Genomic DNA, 18,983 nt, shown 5'->3' with positions numbered 1-18,983 from the left:
GTCCCTATGGTCTCGATGCTGAGTATGAATGGTGGAACATGTGTCATTGTTGGTGAAATAACTCATCATCTCATCCATACTCTCCTTGTATCTCCTCTCCATTTCAGCAATTTTGGAGTCAATTCGGCTTTGCATCTCAACTTCCATTTGTGTTTGGAGAGCTTGCACCCTATGTTCCATCTGATCTTGCATCTGAGAAATGATAGACGGCGTGTATTTCTTTGAAGAATTGGAAACTCGACCCATCCGGTTGCCATAGTAGAGCTCTGCACTTTGGCCAAGTCCCTTCACACGACCCTTCTTATTGCGCCCACCCACCGTCTCCCAGTACAACTCATTTGGACTCTTCCGAATCCCCTGACTCCTTGCTTCTTCGAGCTTCTCCTAGTAGGTCTCCTACAAAATATACATGATATTAAAAAAAATTGTTAAAAAAACAACCAACAATATAAAGTAACGGTTCTTATTTTTAAACATTCAAGCAAATTTAGCCAACAATGTTTTCTACCTTGCCTATTTTCTATGTTTATAATCAAATGAGCTCATTCTTTCTTCTAACATGTAAATATCAAATAATTTTAGGTGTCTATGGCTAGAAATCAAGAGAAATGAGCGAATAAGTCACTTTATGACCCATATTCATCCAAATTCAATTAATTTTTGCCTATATCGCTTCTACCATGCCCATTTTCTATGTTTTCAATCAAATGAACTCATTATTTCTTCTAACATGTCAATGTAAAATACTTTTAGGTGTATATGGCTAGAAATAAAGAGAAATGAGCACATAAGTCACTTTACGACCCTTATTCATCCAAATTCAATCAATTTTGGCCTATATGGTTTTTACCGTGCCTATTTTCTATGTTTTCAATCAAATGAACTCATTATTTCTTCTAACATGTCAATATCAAATAATTTTAAGTTTCTATGGCTAGAAATCAAGAGAAATGAGTACATAAGTCACTTTACGACCCATATTCATCCAAATTCAATCAATTTTGGCCTATATCGCTTTTACCTTGCCCATTTTCTAAGTTTTCAATCAAATGAACTCAAATTCTTCTAACATGTCAATATCAAATACTTTTTGGTGTCTATGGCTAGAAATCAAGAGAAATGGGCACATAAGTCACTTTACGACCCATATTCATCCAAATTCACTCAATTTTGGCCTATATGGCTTCTACCTTGCCTATTTTCTATGTTTTCAATCAAATGAACTCATTCTTGCTTCTAACATGTGAATATCAAATACTTTTAGGTGTCTATGGATAGAAATCAAGAGAAATGAGCACATATGTCACTTTACAACCCTTATTCATCTAAATTCAATCAATTTTGGCCTATATGGCTTTTACCTTGCGTATTTTCTATGTTTTCAATCAAATGAACTCATTCTTTCTTCTAACATGTCAATATCAAATACATTTATGTGTCTATGGATAGAAATCAAGAGAAATGAGCACATAGGTCACTTTACGACCCATATTCATCTAAATTCAATCAATTTTGGCCTATATCGCTTCTACCTTGCCCATTTTCTATGTTTTCAATCAAATGAACTCATTATTTCTTCTAACATGTCAATATCAAATAATTTTAGGTGTCTATGTCTAGAAATCAAGAGAAATGAGCACATAAGTCACTTTACGACCCATATTCATCCAAATTCATTCAATTTTGGCCTATATGGCTTCTACCTTGCCTATTTTCTATGTTTTCAATCAAATGAACTCATTTTTTCTTCTAACATGTCAATATCAAAAACTTTTAGGTGTATAAGGATAGAAATCAAGAGAAATGAGCACAGAAGTTACGTTACGACCCTTATTCCTCCAAATTCAATCAATTTTGGCCTATATGGCTTTTACCTTGCCTATTTTCTATGTTTTCAATCAAATGAACTCATTTATTCTTCTAACTTGTCAATATCAAATACTTTTAGGTTTCTATGGCTAGAAATCAAGAGAAATGAGCACATAAGTGACTTTACGATCCATATTCATCCAAATTCAATCAATTTTGGCCTATATGGCTTCTACCTTGCCTATTTTCTATGTTTTCAATCAAATGAACTCATTGTTTCTTCTAACATGTCAATATGACTTCTTGATAATGAACATTTACATTCCTGTAATATATATATATATATATGTGTGTGTGTGTGTGTGTGTGTGTGTGTTTGTGTGTGTGTGTGTGTGTGTATAACAAGCACTAATGAAATAAAAAAATAAGAATATTAATGTTCTTGATCATTTAGAAATCCATAAATGATCAAATATCCGAAAGAATAATATTTTTAGTAATCTAAGCTTCCATAAATCTTCTTGCTCCTTTTCTATTGCCTCTGGCTTCTATTTAATCCAAATAGCATCAATTGAGCAATGTATTGTATTCTCAACTTCTTGATTTGGTTTATCTGTAATTCAAACAAATTACAATGTCAATGTGTGTATTCATTGTTATGAAAATAAACATTATGCTATATGTCAAATTAACGTACTTGTGGTTCAACATGTTTCTATCAAAATATGATTCCCGCCAATTACTATGTTGTTCATTTCTATCTTTCAATATAATTGATGGCATTATCTCCTGTATAAATATAAGCTCAGAGTTTCCATCTCTAAATTATTGCAACGTGTATTTCACTCTATATAGAACATCACTACAGTATATATTGTGTTTGTATATCAATATATATGCATAAACATTATACTGATATTACAAATTTAATAAATGTTCAATTGGAAAAACAAAAATGTACATTCTGTTTTATATAAATGAACAAATTATCACAAATAACATGAACATATATATTCTAACAAAAATTCAAAATATACATGTTCAAGAAGATATATATAAATGAACATAATCTTTCAATTATGTTACATGAAACTAAAGAATCTATATCAAAGTGTTAGTGAAATGAACATTTTTGTATACTTAAATGAACAATCATAAACATATATATATATATATATATATATATATATATATATATATATATATATATATATATATATATATATATATATATATATATATATATGTATCAAAAGAATTTCAAAAAAAAAATATGTCAAAATGAACATATAATCTATTATAAATGATTATTATACTTTGTAATTGCAGACATGTATTTTTTAACAGGGACACTTGTTGTTATTATATCTTTTAAGAGTTGAGAATCAATTGTATTTTATTCACTCTTGATTGAATAGGTATATCATCGTCATCACTATTTTATACACATTTTAAAAAAAAAAATTCAATTAAGAATTATATAACTCCATAATGTAAGTGACAATATGTGAACATTTTTTAAAACTGAATCATATTTTAAAATAGAATCATCAAAGGTTTATGATGAATGAACAATATGTGATTTATTTTTGAACATTTTTTGACATGTGAATGAACATACATTAATATATGTGTGAGTATACACATATCCAAATGAACATCTATGTATCAAATTCGAATAAGTATCTATCAATATTAGAGCTAAAATGTATGTAATATAATATTCAAATGACGCTCATGAGCATATAATTTAATATGAAGTTAAACATGTATTATTATAGTCTATGTGGATATTTTCAATATGAGAATGAACATGTACGTATTTACATTCAAATAAATATATGTTTAAATACCAATCAACATTCATTAATATGTAAAGATCATAAACAAAATTAGGGTAATCTTCTCTCAAGAATGAAACCTAGTAGATGTAAGGTAAGAATGTAAATGATCATATACTAATATCATAATGAACACCTATCAAAATGAAAATAAACATTTACCGAAAATGAACATTTGTTCAGCAACCGTCTTCTCCGATGGAACCTTCGAAGTGTTCTTCTCTGTTTCGTTTCTACAAAAATACCACCAAATATAGTAGATTTTAGTTTATTTTGCAAAAAAATAAGTTTAATTATAGTAGATTTTGTTTTAGAATATCAAAACGCAATATATATATATATATATATATATATATATATATATATATAATCTAGGGTTTACACTCAAAATTCTACTTAAATGAACAAATTCTTACTTTTATTTTTTGGAATTTAGTTGCAATTGACGAATTTCATCTCGAATGTCAGACATTTTTAGATGTTTTGATGCAATTTGCAGTAATTTTGAAGCAATTTGTAGTGAGTTTCATGTGAAATTTTTGTTTTGATGAGAGAGAATTTCAGTAAAATGGGTTTGGAATGAAGGTTTTGAAATTTTTTTTTCCTTTTTTGTATATAAATGTGAGGAATGGACGGTTACTTGCATTTGCCGTGGTTAGTGGGTGGTAACTGTAGGTAACTGCATGGTTAGTGGGGTGTGGGTAAGGGTTTTATTATAATTTCAGGGGGGGGGGGGTGGTAGGTAGTTATGGCTACAAGGGGGTGTAGCCATTAGGAATGATGAAAAGTTTTACCTACACCCCCCTTTAGCCATAGCTGCCTACTCACCCCATGAACTACGTCATTTTGATCATTTTCTGGTATTTTTTTTCCTCTTTCCTTCTTCTATTACTTTCCTTACTTATTGTTCAAGCCACATATATATTACAATTTTAACCTAAGTTTTTGTATTTTTGATTCTTTTTTTTTTTTTTTTTTTTTTTTGCATTTTCTCTCTCTAGATCATTAATTTCTATCTCATTTATGGATGAATCATTGATTGTAGATGTTGATCGTGATTGTGAACTTCAGCATTCTTCGATTTTCGAGTGTGATCGTGATTGTGAAGTTGTTTTTCCGTCTTCTATTGGATTGCTTAATTCATTTGTTGATCAATGTGAGTTATTTTAACTATTTTTTCTTCTGTTTTAGTTATTTTATCAATGTGGTTTGTTTGATTAAATTGTCTTTGTTTTAGATCAAATTAGGCTTTGTTTTAGCTCGATTTTGTGTACTCTGATTTTGATTGCTATTTTATGTTTATTTGTTGTAGAATTATTTGATTTTGTCTCTGATTTTGTTTTATTTGTGAACTTTGATTTTGCTATTTTACGATACTGTGTATTACAATTTTATGATGTTTTTGTTTAAGTTTAATTTTAATTCATTAGTTATTGTTTGTTTATTCGAGTTTTTTTTTTATGATATTGTACTTTTTGTTTATTAGTTATTGTTTGTTTCTGTAGTTTTATCATTTTGAACAATTTCATAATTCTAAATGATCATTATTATTCATATTAAATTATATTTTAAATATTTAGTACTTTATTTTATTTTATTATTTTGATGAAGTTGATAATGCTAAATGATCATTTATATGTACTGTTTTGTATTTGCACATATATGTTATTGATTATGTTCATTTTTAAAAACTTATGCAGTGGGTGCTAGTGATGAAATTCTGTATGAAGAAGACACTAAATCAGAGTTACTTTTTAAAGATTTTAATTCTAAACAAGAAGCTTATGATGGTTATAATGAATATGCTTTTAAGCATGGCTTTGGTATTAAAATTGATAAGAGTAAAACTTGAAATGATTCTTCTTTGAAGATGAAAAGATTTGTTTGTTGCAATGAACGTTGGAAGGATGATAAGGCGAACAATAAAAGGTCTGATGAGAGACTTGAAATAAGAACCGGTTGTTTGGCTTTTATTTAGTTTAAGATTGATCGTTCAGGGTTATGGACATGTACAAAGCATTACATGAAACATAATCATCATATGATTCCTCTTGAAAAGAGACAATTGTTAAGGTCTCAAAGGAGTGTTTCTAAAGAAAATTTGCAATTCATGTCTAAATTAAGGTGTAGTGGAGTTAAAGTTTCTGCAGTTTTGAGGGCAATGAAGAAGGATGTTGGTGGTTCTCCTAATTTAGGATTTACGGGACTCGAAGCCTATAATGCTTTATCTGCTGAAAAACAATCTTTAATTGATGGTTGTGACAATCATCAACTAATTAAATACTTTGCTAAAAGACAACTTGATGAAGCTAAATTTTACTATGATTTTGAACAAGATGAGGATGGGTGATTAGTTAACTTTTTTGGCGTGATGGTCGGATGAAGAGAGATTATGAGTATTTTGGAGATTTGCTGGTTTTTGATACTACGTATAGGATGAATAAATACGGAATGATTTATGCTACATTTGTTGGCAGGAATCATCATGCTAATAACATCATGTTTGGTATGGGTTTTATTCTCAATGAACGAACTGAATCTTTTGTGTGGCTCTTTGATACATTCTTAAAATCTATGGGAAACAAAATTCCTATCACTATTATGACAGATCAAGCTCAAGCAATTGCAGCTGGTATTCAGAATGTATTTCCTCCAAGTGTTCATCATCGTCTTTGTGTTTGGCACATTGAGCAAAATTCAAAGAAGTATATTGGGGCTTTGAGAGCTTTGAATGGATTTACAGATTTGTTTGGTTATTTGCTGAAGACTATGAAAACCCTACTGAATTTGAACATTTTTGGAAAAGGTATTTTAAGTTTTTTTTTTCTTTTTTTTTTTTACTATTCTTAAATATAATATCTATTTTCGAATTGTTTATTTACCTTTACTAATATGATCATTTATCTTTACATATATGTACATTTTATTTGGTTGTTTTCTATTTTAAATTTATGTATTGGTCACTTTATTTTTGAATAATATTGATGAATAATGATTGTTAGTAGGATTATTTGTTCATAAAACATCTATTTTTCATTTTAATTATTTATGCTTAGGAATATAATTTTTTTACTTTATATATACGTATATTTTACTTAATGCATATGCTCATATTCACATTATCTAATGATCATTTGTATTATGCAGATTGTTAGTAAAATATAAAATGTGAAAAGGATGATTGGTGGTGTTTTATCATTTCAACGAAGTGAAACTACAAACAAATCTGTTTCGAAAAGGCTAAACAAAACACAAGGTTTGTGTGATTTCTAACATGTTTTCCTTGATGTTATCTCTGAGTGGAGGAGCAAAGAAAATGGAAATGATTATAATACATTGAGGGGAAATCGTCATCTTGCTTTTGCTCACATTAGCATTTTAGTTCATGCTAGATCTTTGTACACCATTCAAGCATATGTTATTTTTGAAGAAGAGTTCATTAAGGGTACTGTACATGATCATTTTGATGTTGGTCTTCATTTTCCTGAATATTCATATTATTTATGGAGATCTGGGAAGGATATGATTAGGCATGAAGTTGTTTTCAACAAGGAAATTAATGAAATATGTTGCACATGCATGTATTTTAGTGAAATGGGATTGTTATGCTCACATTCTCTTCGTGTCTATCATTTACATTGTGTACCTAAGATTCCGGATGAGTATATTGTGAAGCGTTGGACCAAGGCTGCAATGTGTACTCATACTACTGTTAATGAACCTTCTTCAAGAACTAATATTGTATCTACTACAGTTTGGAGGTCACAAACACTAAGGAAGTTTGTGAAATTGGTAACTAGTTGTCAAAATTCTTTGCTTGCAAGAGCAGAAGTTGACTGCTATTTTAATATTTTAAAAGAAAAAGTTGAGAGTGTTAGGGGCACAATTGATTTCAATGAGGCGAGAGTGGAGGTATTGAAATTATTGATCATGAAGTTAATAATCCTCCAAAAAAAAAGGCCTATTGGTGAGAGAAATGTAAGGCCTAAGAGTACTGTAGAAAAGGAGTTTAATAAAGCTAGGGGTAATTGGAGGAAGAGAAAGTCATCATATACACCTTACATGAGGGCTAGAGGTCAAGTAGGAGTTCAGGTAATATTGAACATAAAAGCTTTTTTATTTGATCATTTAGTGTCATACTTATGTACATTTCGGTTTTATAGGAATTGGATGAGAATGGACTTCCAGTTTCTTATGCTAATTCTATGAGTGATTCTAATGAATTGGTTATATTGAAAAATCTACCGTGTAAGGTAATATTATTAAAATAATTTTTTTTTTTAATTTGTTCATTTATGCTTTATGAATTATTAAATTGTACTTTTTTTATATTTTAGGTTGCTAGGAAGGCATTTTCTGTAGAGAATGTTTCTTCTTGTTCTAATGAATCTGATGAAGTTACTTTTGATGGTTTTAATTAGGTATTTGTATTTAATTATTTTGTTAATTATTTTAATTATGTTAATATAATTTTTATATTATTGTTTTGTTGTTGAATTTTATAGGTTACTGTTCAAAGTTCTTTTGCATCCAATATATCTATTGATGAAGATATTTCCTCTTGCTAAGGTTTATAATTTTCAATATGTTCATTTATATTTTTAAATATGTACATTTACATTTATCAATATGTACATTTATATTTTTGATACTGATTTAATATTTTGTATCCAGGTGAAGGATTTAAATCTTTCAAATAATGTTCAGCTTCCTTCAAGAAATGTTCATCTTCCTCTAAGAAATGTACATCTTCCTCGAACAAATGTTCAGTTTCCTCGAACAAATGTTCAAGTTCCTTCAACAAATGTTCAAGTTCCACCAACATCTTCAAGAGTTGAAGTTACCAAAACTGTTAAAGCTCCTTCAAATGTTCAATCTACTTCAAATGATCAATCCGTTTCACGTGTTCAAGGCTTTCAATGAGGTGCTCAACATGTTTTGTATAAGTACGATAGGTTTGTAGCTTTTTTTTTTATACTAATGTAGCTAAGAGGCTTGCAAACAATAACAAGTAAGAATTTGTTTTGGTGAACTATTATGCTCTATGTTGAGTTTAAGTTTTCTGATAAGTGATGTAGATGAACAAATTTGGTTTTGGTAATGAACATTTTAATTACTTTGTTTACATATACATTATTAAAGTTCAACCAGAGGACAAATTTATAAAATTTGCAATTTTTATATAAACTGAATGTAAGAAATATAGAAATGTTGTTTACATAAAAATAATTAAAAGAAGTATCTATAAGTCTATATATGTATATAAACTTATATTCATTCTTATAGAATACTTTGTAAAAGAAAATAAAATCTATAAGTCTATATATGTAAATGAACATATATGCAATCATATATGAACATAAACGAATACTTTTTTGCAAACTTTCTTGCTTTTCTCCTATTTAACCTTGATTCAATGTTTTCTTCAAATAGCATTAGTTCAGCTATGTACTGCATCCTTAGCTTCCTGATTTGGTCCACCTGTTAACACAAAATGAATTAAAAAATGTTAGTTATTATGTATTATTTTATAAATGAACATTATAACTTACATTATTGAACATTTAACACACTCACATTGTTTTCTTTTAAATCGCAAGTCCAACTCTCATTAGGATCAGCAGTGAAGGTCTCCATGTGTTTCATAATATATACTCCATAGTTTGTATAATTAGCACTGCTACGCCATTTCATTTTCTCCAAAACAACTGCATAGTCTTCAATTCTCTTTACATCTTCCTATCCAAGGTTTTTCATGTATTCTGAGATAAATATATTTATCAAAAATTGAACAAATAATTAAACATTAATGATCATTTTACTAAACACAATTGATGATGTTTACTTACTATCATTTTTGGTTGGTTAAGATACTTTGTTTGGACTGTGACATGTTGAGGAAGTTTCCTATTGTCAATCATATGAATTTCGTCTTCTATATGATTGATACACAACAAAAAAAAAATGTTGAGAAGTTGCCACTGGGAAGAAGACCTGAAAATAAAGAGAAAAAACTATTATTGATCATATTGCAAAACATAATTGAACATTTTTATATGAACTTTTCATAGAAATATCTGTTTGTATCCAATAATGCTATCAATCTTATTCAACTTCAGCTCATTGTCAATTCTTTCTATGAAGGCTTTAATTTTTGTCTCCATTGATGAACCTTCTGGAAAAACTCTATTTGTACACATAATTTGCTGTGAAGAAACAACAGTTATATTATAAATATATATTTCAAAATGAACATTACTATACATATAAATGAACATTTAGTATTTCATAAATGATCAAATGTATCCATAGTCAATTTAGTATATCAATCTTATAATAGGGAAATAGAAACTTACTTGTTGTTCAATATGTATCTTTGATAACTACAATCCAATTTATTTTTTCCCTTAACCTTTGTTAGAGATAATGGTTCAGACTTTCCATCTCTAAATTGAAGCAAGTGTTTCACTCTAAATGGTACATCACTACAATATAGAAATGAACATTTTACATTTAGGCATACAAATCAAATGTGTATTATCAATGTTATATGTGCATTATGTTTAAAAGAAATGAACATTTGATATTTAGGCAAAAAAACATATATTTATATTCAAATGAAGTAATATAAACACATATTTAAAAATGAACCTTACTATACATATAAATGATCATTTAGTATATGTGCATAATCATATGATTATTTGTGTATGTCATAAATGTGCATAATGTCTCAACAAAATGAACATCTGTTATTTTGGCATATATAGTCAATTAAACAAAATGAACATATAATTTTCAAGACATGAACATATGTTACCTTGTATCTGTATCATAAGACCTTTTTATTTCATTTAAAAGATTTGGATCTACAACTGGTGACTTTTGTTCGCAGCTTTTTTTTAGGTTTACTACTCTTGTTTGAATAGGTTGATCATCATCATCTCTGTTTTTAACGAATTTGTCAATATTTTTGCTAATAAATCCATTATTTAAGTAGCAATTGCACATTTCCTTTGAAAATGAAACTTACATTTGTTCAGCAATCCTTCTCTCTGACGTATCCTTCAAAATATTCTTCTTTGTTTTGTTTGTAAAAAAATAACACCAAATATAGCAGATTTTAGTCTATTTTGCACAAAAATAAGTGTAATTATAGTAGATTTTGTTTTACAATATCAAAATGCAAAAAAAAAAAAAAGAAAAAAAAACTAGGGTTTACACTCGAAATTCTACTAAAATGAACAAATTCTTCCTTTTCTTTTTTGGAATTTAGTTGCGATTCACGAATTTCATCTCGAATGTTAGACATTTTTAGAAGTTTTGATGCAATTTGAAGTAATTTTGAAGCAAATTATAGTGATTTTCATGCGAGTTTTTGGTTTTTGATGAGAGAGAATTTCAGAAAAATGGCTTTGAAATAATGCTTTTGAATTTTTTTTTTTTTTGGTATATATATGTGAGGAATGGGCGGTTACTTGCATTTACCGTGGTTAGTGGCTGGTAGCTGCAGGTAACTGCGTGGTTAGTGGGGTGCGGGTAAGGGTTTTATTGTAATTTCGGGTGGGGGAGTAGGTAATAATGGTTAAAGGGGGTGTAGCCATTAAGAATTAGTTTAGGCATAAGTATGTTGTGGGTCCATTTTTTAAGCCCAACCCATTTCGGCTCAGCCCACTTTGATCCATTTAAGTAATCCGGTGATACAACCCATACTAGTATACAACACAATAACACACCCAAAAACTCTTAATATACCCAAATTACATGAATCACTTTGCACGCCCAACCTTTAATTAGGTAGCATAATTGAGGGAAATTTGAACATATTATGAGTGATATTGATAAGGGAATCGATCCCAACATTGAGGGAAATTTAAGTGATGAGGTACTTGGATATTGCATTGAGTTTTTGAAAGAGCTTGGATAATTAGACCTCCTCCATTCTTTTGGAAGAGCTTGGATAATCAACCTCCTCCTTTCAAGGTAAAGGCCTACTTAGGCCATTTGTCAATGTTTTACGTTACAAGGGTTATATATGTAATTGATACGGAGTAGATTTTTATTTTAGGAATCAAATTGATGAATATTCATTTCATTTATATAGTTCCTTCATTCCTTTTCTGATGTCACAAAATGTTGTACATACTTAAAACATTTTCTCTTATAGTATTGCACTAACGTTATCCCAACTTTATTCTCAATTTACTTTGAAAATAATTGCATATAACTATTATTAACTAGCCTTCTAACCCGTGCAATGCACGGAATGTTTATAGGTGTATAGTTTAATGTAGAATTTTATTTTATAATATATTTTAAATGGAAAATGAATAGTTTATAATGGAGAGGAAGGGGTGGAAATTAAACGTAATAGTAGAAAATATTAAGTTGGGGAAAAGTGAATCAAATAACATTCATACATGTATTAAATAAAAACTAGTGCTTTTTTTTAAAAAGAAAAAATGAGAAAGGGGATTTATTAACGAAAATGTGAGGTGACATGTGACATGATGGGAATGATGGTTTGTGTTTTTAAAAACTAAGTATAGATATAAATATAGATTAAATAAAAATAATTTTGTAATACCCACACTTATGCATGATTAATTATTTAAAAATTTACAAGATCACATTAATCAATTGATCGTGCTATAATTATTTTAATTTCCATTAAATGAATATTGTACCTATGTGAAAAGGGGGAAAGAAGACTACTTTTTTTTTTTGAGGAAAAGGTAGCGCAAGCATTTTATTAAATCAAATCAATTTCCTCCAGAGATGAAATACTCATATTCATCACTACTACTAGTATCCCATCTAGTCATATAATGGGCTACAGTATTACATGCTCGTCTAACATGAGAAAACTTGCAAAAATCAAAGAAATTACTCTCTAAACTTATGTCATCAAAAATTAGGTGAATAGGAGAGTACCCCCTTTTATATTCTGAACTCCACGAACCACATTAATAGCATCACACTCTATATGAAAGCGCCAGAACCCAAATCTTTTGGCTAGCTGTATACCATACCTTGCGGCAAGGCCTTCAGCAATTTCTGGTGAAGTATATGGAATGCGTCGCTTACCAGCCACCACCCAGCGCATCTCTAATAATCACACCAAGACCCGCATCCCTTCCTTCGCAAACATATGCATCAACATTGACCTTCATCAAGCCTGATCGAGGCCGAGCCCAAGCAGAGTTGCGAGCAGCAGCAGTAGCGAAGGTCCCTCCTCTCCCAGCGACTTTCACATTATACTCACCATACTCCTCCACCATCCTTGCAAAACCAGTAGCCACTATTACAGCATTTGGACTTTCATTGCTAAAAACTTTTTTATTCCCGCAAAACCAAGCAGCCCACATCAAAGCCCCTAGTGACCTCAGTTCGCTAGCCTTGTATTTGCGTCCCAACCAAAGCCATAACTCCACAAACGACTGCGTTGGAGCCCCTTCAATTTTGTGCCTCAACTCACTATGACTTCATATTTCAGTAGCAGCTCGGCAGAAGAACAAAGCATGGCAAATTGACTCAATTTCTTTCCCACAAATTTGACACGACGAGTTATCAACAATGTGGCGATATACAAGCCGTTCTTTTACTGCCATATTACCTTTACACGCATTTTACACGAAGTGTTTCAGCTTTGGGGGCCCTGCCATGTTCCAAATACTCCGCCAAACCTCAGAAAGTCCCTCATCAGTCTGCACAATATCACCCATCCGAGCAAGCCAATAGCCAGATTTCACATAATACACACCCTCCTTTGATTGAGTCCAGAAGAGTGCATCAGCAGGCCTTCTATGCGAAATCGGAGTAGCAAGAATAGCAACGCTAATAGCATTAGGGAATAATGCTCTAACTAGCTCTGAATCCCACTCACTGTAACTATCGACCATGAGTTCACACACACGCATTTCCAGATTCCCGCGGTCGGATCAAGCTGGAGTACTCTGCCATTGTCACAAACCCAAGGGTCAGTCTACGCCTCGATGTCATTACCATTGCCTACTCTCCACGCCAAGCCGTCTCTCAATAGAGATTTTGCCCCCCAAATACTCCTCCACGAAAAACTAGGATCATATCCCCTATTAGCTTCCATAATACTCGAAATCTTGAAATATCTAGCCTTCAATATACTATGTAGCAGGGACTTGTCATCCTTCAATAATCGCCAAGCTTGCTTAGCCAACAAAGCTTGGTTAAAACACTTAAATCACGGAAGCCAAGGCCCCCCATTCCCTTCGGACGACATAATTTTTCCCAATTTTGCCAGTGAAGTTTCCTCACATCCTCTCTGAACCCCACCAAAACTTTGACAACAAAGTTATGGATTTCGTCAATTAAACTACCCGGGATTTTAAAGACAGGGAAAGAAGACTACTTGTTTCATGGAGAATAAAATTTAGATTGAATCAGTTTAATAAAATTGTTGCATTTTTATTGATTATTTTTTTAAAATAAATTTATAAAATAGAAAAAAGGACATCATGTTATGGGACACACGTATATGTTATATAAAATCAATTGTAAATTAAAATTTGAATCGGATCTTCAAATTAAGTTAGCTCGTTGACTTGGTAATTATCAAAAATGCTTTGACTTTGACGAATTCAGGCTTCTAATTCGGAATAATATCATATATGTTCTTAATGACAAAACTTAATTGTCAGTGTACATGTCTTACCATCTACTTCTTCTTGGCTATTCAAGCATCTTCATAATGACAAGTAGATAGTTAGTAGACCAAATTTAAAATTCCACTTTACTAATTAGTATATAAATACAGTGCTTGACTTACTCGTACATATAATACCTTCTTTACCTACTATATAAATCTACAAACCACCCCATCTTTAACAATAGAAAAAAAAAATGATGAATCTTATAGAGTTAAGTACCAATAAAACATGGAAACTGTACATAATTGGGAGCTTATTTGGATGTTTGTTTCTCCTCATTTTTCTAAACCAAAACAACCAAAGTTTTAGCTTTTCCAATGCTCAAAACACCGTGCAATTTCCTTCATATGATGAAGCTTTTGCACCCATGTCTTCCTTCACTTCCGATTCTCCGAAACCGTCTATCCTTGTACCTTACACTCAACCACCTATAGCTAATTTTAGCTCAATTCCACAAGAGCTACAAGTAATGTCGTCAACTAAACTCAATTATGTCGAAAACTCGATTTTTCTTGTAAACGTAACAAAAGACGTAACAAACAAGACTAATATTGGTACGAAAAGTTGCAATATGTTTGAAGGGCGTTGGATGTACAAACCGGATGAGAATCCTAGTTATGATTCGAATTCGTGTCCGTTTATTGAAGAGAAAATGAGTTGCCGTAAGAATGGGAGGCCGGATTTCGAGTATGAGAGGTGGGAATGGGAAGCTAACGATTGTGATACACCATTGTAAGTATGTGAATTTGTTACATTTTGAATCAAATGTTGTTACAAATTACTCTTTTGAAGTCTTATTATAATTATTTTTCAATTGCATGCATGAATGTTAATGTTATTATTATTTATTTATTTATTATTATTATTTTTTTTTTCTAGATTTAATGGAAGAGATATGCTCGAAAGGCTTAGAAACAAGAGGGTGATAATTGTTGGTGATTCACTTAACAGAAATATGTGGGAGTCTCTTGCTTGCCTTCTATATTCATCTGTTCCTTACTCCAGAGCTGAAGTTTATAATAAAAATTCACAATTTTATTGGCTGAAAGCAAAGGTAAACAAGAATCAAATATTTTTATATAATTCAGTACTTAATTTAATTTGTTTCAATTAGCTGAAATATTTTGCATATTTTTTGCTAATAAATGAGACTAGTAATATGAGACGGAGGTATAGGGTTCATTAAAGGTTGATGCTCATGTAATTCAATTTATGTTGTGTTATTGAAGGATTATAACACAATAATCGAGTTCCATTGGAGTCCATTCCTAATCGAATATGATGTAAACCATAGAAGTGGGAAAAGAGTTCTTACACTTGATAAGCTTTCACCCAATTTCAAGCAATGGCAAGGAGCGGATGTTATGGTATTCAATTCTGGGCATTGGTGGACTCACAAAGGAAAATTTCAAAAGTATGTAACCATAACCTTTCTTACATTCATAGTTTATTTTACTATAAGCCTCATTGAATTCTAAATTTATCCATATTGCTTTGTTTTATAAATATAAATATAAATATTATTGTTGGTAGTGGTGTTAAAAACGGTCCTGGTTAACTTAATCTGAATCGACCCAATTACAATCTTATTAAGAATTCAACTCAGATAGATACAATAACTTAGAATCACTAAAATTTGAAATAGGTCCGACGTGACCCAACCTAATTGAACTTGAATTGACAGCTTTAATTATAATATTACCGTGAAAACTATTTGTTATATTTTGTAACCAAATCTTGTGATGTAGGAAGATGGAGGAGTTGATGCATTCTACTATGCTAGGACAAATAGCCCTAGATAAACGTAAATGGATTATATTAATATGTTTGGATAACCAAACTTGTGATGTAGGAAGATGGAGAGAGTTGATGCATTCTACTATGATAGGACAAATAGCCCTAGATAAACGTAAATGGATTATATTAATATGTTTGGATAGTTAATAAATAAAGAGAGAGAAATTTATAGTTCATGCTATCAATTCAATAAAACTTTGGAATTGTCACCGCCTTCATTTTACACAAGCAAATGTCATTATGTGAGTGTGAAAAAATTATGTAGGTGGAGGCAATAAATATGATGTTGGTGCTTAGCTTTTTCAAAGTTAATAAAAGAAAGGCTTGGCTTTTGAATATTCAAATTGGGAATAAAATTGAACAACTTTATACAAAAGAGTATCATTTTATCAACCTAAAAAGTTGACTGTCAAGAATAATGTACTTAATGTAGATATTCCTTAAATTACCTAAAGACAATTATATATACTCCGAGTAATATATAGGTGAGTTGAGTAGGATGGAGTACCACTTTTTCTACATAATTCAAAGAAACTACAATTCTAAAATGGATGAATATTTTAATTAATGTATGTGGTTTAATAAGAGTTTCATGTGACAAAAACACATGTAATTAATTTTTGATTATGTTAGAGACATATTCGATCTGTAATATATATATATTCCATAAATTGTAGTTCAAAAAATATTTAAGAAGATATCGTAATGTCGTGCAGTATGTAATAAATTGGAGCATTGTCTGAGCCTTATAACTAATTTATGCCTCAAATTTCGTCGCACATACTCCTCCGTAGTATCATCGTCCATAAATATAGGTAAAGGCTACACATACAATTATTGTATGTGGGTTCTACATACAACAACAATTATGTTACTAAAAAAATCTACAACGTTACTAAAAAAGTATATTAGGTCATCAATAAATATAAGTTGGGTTTTTCTACGCAGTAACCCTATTTTTTTCACTTTTCTACGTTGTGCCCCAACATATATGACTTTCTACACGATAACCCCAATATACTTTTTGTTTCCATACGATAACCTTGCCGTTATCCTACCGTTAAAAAATTCCGTTAGTGGGGCCCACTCTCCATTTATTAATATTATTTTTATCGAATTGATATTCCGTCAAAGGTTTCGGGGGCTATTTTGGTTCTTAGGGGTCCAAATTGAGTTCATATTTGGCAAAAAAATAACGTAGATGCCTCGTTTTGCTTATTAAGAAATGTCTCGATTTACGTGTTAACATTTAAACACACAAACGAGGCATCTACGTTATTTTTTTGCCAAATCTGAGCTCAATTTGGTTCCCTAAGGACCAAAATAGCCCCCAAAACCTTTGACGGAATACCAATTCGATAAAAATAATATTAATAAATGGAGAGTGGGCCCCACTAACGGAATTTTTTAACGGCAAGGTTACCGTATGGAAACAAAAGGTATATTGGGGTTACCGTGTAGAAAGTCATATATGTTGGGGCACAACGTAGAAAAGTGAAAAAAAACAGGGTTACTGTGTAGAAAAACCCATATAAGTTTATTACTAGAGATAATAACGCCCTATTCAATGATACTAATTAATGAAGAGAAATGTTATTTTGTATACAAATTGAATAATGTATAATTTGCTAATGAAAAGCTTTTATTATACAAATATACATTATTATACTATGAGATTTCGTGAAATTATATATTACTCAATTTGTATAAAAAAAAAGATGTCCTCACTAAATAATGACGTTGACTAGGGCCTTATTATTTCTAGACTTAAACTTATATTTATTAATTAATGACCTAATATATTTTTTTAGTAACGTTGTAGATTTATTTGGTAACATAATTGTTGTTGTATGTGGGACCCACATACAACAATTGTATGTGTATCATTTCCCGTAAGTTATTAACTGTTTTCAGAAAATGATTGTTATTTAAAAAATATCTTTTTTAAAAAGATTTATCTGAAGCATCTATAAAATAACTTTTAACTATTTTTCAACAGCAACTTTTTGTGTGGCTGGCCACACCATGTGGCAGGGGTTACTTATTCAGGGGTTGATTTTATGGGTTACTTATTCAAAGGTTAATTGTAGGGGTTAATATTTAGTGGTTACTTGTAAGGGTTACTTACTCAAGGGTTAGTTGTAGGGGTTGCTTATTCAGGGGTTACTTGTAGGCCGAGGTTACTTACTCAGTCGGTTAGTGCGTTTTCTGTGTGAGAATAACCCTTGACTGACTGAGTAATCCTTAATTGAATAAGTAACCCCTATAATTTAGCTTTGACCAAACGAGTAACCCCTGAATAAGTAACCCCTAACTAAACGAGTAACCGCTGAATAAGTAACCCCATAATAAGTAACCTCTACAAGTATCCCCTGACTAGATGAGTAACAATTTATAAGTAATGTTGGCCACACAATATTGCTAGCCACATATAAAAATTTGTAATTTTTCTAAACTTGCGTTTCAGTATGTTTCAAAGGGTCTTGCCCCATAACTTGGAAGAGTTCTCAATGTAGTTGGGAATGTGGTCTAAGTTTTAGGGCACGTCTTGGCTAAGAGCACTTGTAGATGTAGTGGCATTGAAATGCTGAAGTTAATGACCTTTATACAAGCTAAACTTGTTTATAATAAACAGCTTAGAATTTTTATGAAAAACTAACCTTGTTCAAACTACACAATCTTATCTTTCTTAGTCTAAGAGTCAAGAGTCAAGAGTCACATTTCACTCTAAGTTATGTTTCTTAAGGTGTGATTTGAATCTCGGGACTGTGGGGAGTTTAATTGAAATCTATTACCTTTGAATGATTTAAGTGAGAAGAGAAAAGAAAAAGGAAGAGAAGAGCACGCAGCA

The sequence above is a fragment of the Chenopodium album genome, chromosome 17 (genome assembly GCF_948465745.1).
Source record: "Chenopodium album chromosome 17, dcCheAlbu1.1, whole genome shotgun sequence".
Taxonomy (NCBI): domain Eukaryota; kingdom Viridiplantae; phylum Streptophyta; class Magnoliopsida; order Caryophyllales; family Amaranthaceae; genus Chenopodium; species Chenopodium album.
The sequence above is the reverse complement of the archived record's forward strand: the minus strand, read 5'-3'. Positions refer to the sequence as shown.